The sequence below is a fragment of the Loxodonta africana genome, chromosome 12 (genome assembly GCF_030014295.1).
Source record: "Loxodonta africana isolate mLoxAfr1 chromosome 12, mLoxAfr1.hap2, whole genome shotgun sequence".
Taxonomy (NCBI): Eukaryota; Metazoa; Chordata; class Mammalia; order Proboscidea; family Elephantidae; genus Loxodonta; species Loxodonta africana.
This window is the reverse complement of record NC_087353.1, coordinates 76382059-76387150: the sequence shown is the minus strand read 5'-3', so window position 1 is coordinate 76387150 and position 5092 is coordinate 76382059.

Genomic DNA, 5092 nt, shown 5'->3' with positions numbered 1-5092 from the left:
GGTGCTGCCTCCTGCCTGTCACCAGAGAGAAGAGAGAGAACATCGCCCCGGTTGCTGGGCTTTGGGGAGAGAAAGCTGTGGTAAGCCCTAGTGGTGCCTGTAGTACCTACTGACCTGCAGAACAGAGTCTTGGGCTATAGTCTCAGTTCTGCTGTGTGATTTTGGTCAGGTCATTTCTTCTTTCTGAGCCTGAGGTCCATCCCATTCACCTCTTGCTACCTGGGGGTATCTGTGGTCCTGGGGTTCAGTAACTCAGTCTGCTTCCCAAGGCTCAGCCCTTCAAAGATTCTCCCTCCAACAGCCTTTGGCCAATTCTGAACTGGCATGACAAAGCCTAAGAAGGCTCTAGGGCAGGGGTGTCCAATACAAATATAAAGTGAGCCACATATGTAATTTAAAAGGTCCCTGTTGCTGTTGTTGTTAGGTGCCATTGAGCAGATTTCAACTCACAGTGACCCCTTGTGACAAAGCAGAACTGCCCTATAGGGTTTTCTAAGCTGTAATCTTTATGGGAGCTGATTGCCAGGTCTTTCTCCCATGAAATTGCTTGCTGGGTTGGAATTGCCAGCCTTTTGTTTAGCAGCCAAGCACTTAACCGTTGTACCACCAGGGTGCCTCAGAAGGGCCCTAGGTGCAACTGTGGGGACCATGGTATCAGGGAATATCTAGTTCAATTGGCATAACATAGTTTAAAAAGACAATGTTCTGCATTCTACTTTGGTGAGTAGCGTTTGGGGTTTTAAAAGCCTGTGAGCAGCCATCTAGGATACTCCACTGGTCTCACCCCTTCGGGAGCAAGGAATAATGAAGAAAACTAAAGCTACAATCTCCCACGTGTCTGTCAGTTTGTCGTACTGTGGGGGCTTGTGTGTTGCTGTGATGCTGGAAGCTATGTCACCAGTATTCAGATGCCAGCAGGGTCACCCATGGAGGACAGGTTTCAGCTGAGCTTCCAGACTAAGACAGAGTAGGAAGAAGAACCCGGCATCTACTTCTGAAAAGCATTAGCCAGTGAAAACCTTATGAATAGCAGCGGAACATTGTCTGATCTAGTGCTGGAAGATGAGCCCCCCAGGTTAGAAGGCACTCGAAAGATGACTGGGAAAGAGCTGCCTCCTCAAAGTAGAGTCGACGTTAATGACGTGGATGGAGTAAAGCTTTCGGGACCTTCATTTGCTGATGTGGCATGACTCAAAATGAGAAGAAATAGCTGCAAACATCCATTAATAACCAGAACCTAGAATGTACGAAATATGAATCTAGGAAAATTGGAAATCGTCAAAAATGAAATGGAAAGCATAAACATCAATATCCTAGGCATCAGTGAGCTGAAATGGACTGGTATTGGCCATTTTGAATAGGACAATCATATAGTCTACTATGCTGGGAATGACAACTCAAAGAGGAATGACGTTGCATTCATCGTCGAAAAGAACGTTTCAGGATCTATCCTGAAGTACAACGCTGTCAGCGATAGGATAATATCCATATGCCTACAAGGAAGACCAGTTAATACGACTATTATTCAAATTTACGCACCAACCACTAGGGCTAAAGATGAAGAAATAGAAGATTTTTATCAGCTGCTGCAGTCTGATATTGATTGAACATGCGATCAAGATGCATTGATAATTACAGGCGATTGGAATGCGAAAGTTGGAAACAAAGAAGAAGGATCAGTAGTTGAAAAATATGGCCTTGGCGATAGAAACAATGCCGGAGGTCGAATGAGAGAATTTTGCAAGACCAATGACTTCTTCATTGCAAATACCTTCTTTCACCAACATAAATGGCGACTATACACATGGACCTCACCAGATGGACCACACAGAAATCAAATTGACTACATCTATGGAAAGAGACAACGGAAAAGCTCAATATCATCAGTCAGAACAAGGCCAGGGGCCAACTGTGGAACAGACCATCAATTGCTCATATGCAAGTTCAAGCTGAAACTGAGGAAAATCAGAGTAAGTCCACGAGAGCCAAAATATGACCTTGAATATATCCCACCTGAATTTACAGGCCATCTGAAGAATAGATTTGACACATTGAACACTAGTGACCGAAGACCAGATGAGTTGTGGAATGACATCAAGGACATCATCCATGAAGAAAGCAAGAGGATATTGAAAAGACAGGAAAGAAACAAAAGACCAAGATGGAAGTCAGAGGAGACTCTGAAACTTGCGCTTGAGCATCAAGCAGCTAAAGCAAAAGGAAGAATTCATGAAGTAAAAGAACTGAACAAAAGATTTCAAAGGGCCTCTCGAGAAAACAAAATAAAGTATTATAATGACATGTGCAGAGAGCTGGAGATAGAAAACCAAAAGGGAAGAACACGCTTGGCATTCCTCAAGCTGAAAGAACTGAAGAAAAACTTCAAGCCTCGAGTTGCAATAGTGAAGGATTCCATGGGGAAAATATTAAATGATGCAGGAAGCATCAAAAGAAGATGGAAGGAATACACAGAGTCATTATGCCAAAAAGAATTAGTCAATGTTCAACCATTTCAAGAGGTTGCATATGATCAGGAACTGATGGTACTGAAGGAAGAAGTCCAAGCTGCTCTGAAGGCATTGGCGAAAAACAAGGCTCCAGGAATTAATGGAATATCAATTGAGATGTTTCAACAAACAGATGTAGCGCTGGAGGTGCTCACTCGTCTTTGCCAAGAAATATGGAAGACAGCTTCCTGGCCAACTGATTGGAAGAGATCCATATTTATGCCTATTCCTAAGAAAGGTGATCCAACCGAATGTGGAAATTATAGAACAATATCATTAATATCACACACAAGCAAAATTCTGCTGAAGATCATTCAAAAATGGCTGCAGCAGCATCTCAACAGGGAACTGCCAGAAATTCAGGCCAGTTTTAGAAGAGGATGTGGAGCCAGGGATATCATTGCTGATGTCAGATGGATCCTGGCTGAAAGCAGAGAATACCAGAAGGATGTTTACCTGTGTTTTATTGATTATGCAAAGGCATTTGACCGTGTGGATTATAACAAACTATGGATAACACTGCGACGAATGGGAATTCCAGAACACTTAATTGTGCTCATGAGGAACCTTTACATGGATCAAAAGGCAGTTGTTCGGACAGAACAAGGGGATACTGATTGGTTTAAAGTCAAGAAAGTTGTGTGTCAGGGTTGTATTCTTTCACCATACCTATTTAATTTGTATGCTGAACAAATAATACGAAAAGCTGGACTATGTGAAGAAGAACAGGGCATCAGGATTGGAGGGAGACTCATTAACAACCTGTGTTATGCAGATGACACAACCTTGCTTGCTGAAAGTGAAGAGGACTTGAAGCACTTACTAATGAAGATCAAAGTCCACAGCCTTCAGTATGGATTACACCTCAACATGAAGAAAACAAAAATCCTCACAACTGGACCAATGAGCAACATCATGATAAATGGAGAAAAGATTGAAGTTGTCAAGGATTTCCTTTTACTTGGATCCACAATCAACAGCCATGGAAGCAGCAGTCAAGAAATCAAAAGACGCACTGCATTGGGCAAATCTGCTGCAAAGGACCTCTTCAAAGTGTTGAAGAGCAAAGATGTCACCCTGAAGACTAAGGTGTGCCTGACCCAAGCCATGGTATTTTCAATTGCATCATATGCATGTGAAAGCTGGACAATGAATAAGGAAGACTGAAGAAGAGTTGACGCCTTTGAATTGTGGTGTTGGCGAAGAATATTGAATATACCATGGACTGCCAAAAGAACAAACAAATCTGTCTTAGAAGAAGTACAACCAGAATGCTCCTTAGAAGCAAGGATGGCGAGACTGTGTCTTACATTCTTTGGACATCTTGTCAGGAGGGATCAGTACCTGGAGAAGGACATCATGCTTGGCAGAGTACAGGGTCAGTGGAAAAGAGGAAGACCCTCAAAGAGGTGGATTGACACAGTAGCTGCAACGATGGGCTCAAGCATAACAACAATTGTGAGGATGGCGCAGGACAGGGCAGTGTTTCATTCTGTTGTGCATAGGGTCGCTATGAGTCGGAACCAACTCAATCGCACCTAACAACAACAAAGATACAAGGGAAAGATTAGTCCAAAAGACTAATGGACCACATCTACCATGGCCTCCACCAGACTGAGTCCAGTACAACTAGATGGTGCACATCTACCACCACTGACTACCCTGACAGGGATCACAATAGAGGGTCCTGGACAGAGCTGGAGAAAAATGTAGAACAAAATTTTATTCGAAAAGAAAGAACAGACTTGCTGGCCTGACAGAGTCTGGAGAAACCCTGAGAGTATGGCCCCTGGACACCCTTTCAGCTCAGTAATGAAGTCACTCCTGAGGTTCACCCCTCAGCCAAAGATTGGACAGGCCCATTAAAACAAACAAACAAAAAAACGAGACTAAGGAGGCACACCAGTCCAGGGGCAAGGACAAGAAGGCAGGAGGGGACAGGAAAGCTGGTAATAGGGAAACCAAGGTGAGGAAGGGAAAGTGTTGAAATGTTGCGGGATTGTTTACCAATGTTGTAAAACAATGTGTGTACTAACTGTTTAATGAGAAACTAGTGTGTTGTTAACCTTCATCTAAAGTACAATTTAAGAAAAAAAAAGAATGAAACAGATCAAAACAAAAAGACCCCTAGGTGGTACAAACAGTTTGCACTTGACTGCTAATTGAGAGGTTGGTGGTTCAAACCCACCCAGCAGCACTACGGAAGAAAAGTTATGGTGATCTGCTTCCATTAAGATTACAGTCAAGAAAACCCTATGGGGCCATTTTACTCTGTACCACATGGGGCCGCCATGAGTCAGAACCTACTCAATGGCAACTAACAAAGACAGTAGTTTCATTTAGAAAATCAAAAAAGAACCAAATGAAATAAATTTTAATAATGCATTTTATTTAGCTACATAATCCAAAATATTGTCCTCTCAACATGTAATCAATATGAAAAATAAATTTTTTTTTATTGTGCTTTAGATGAAGGTTTACAGAGCAAATTAAACCCACTGCCATCAAGTCGATTCTGACTCATAGCAACCCTATAGGACAGAGCAAATTAGTTTCTCGTTAAACAATCAATATACATTTTGTTT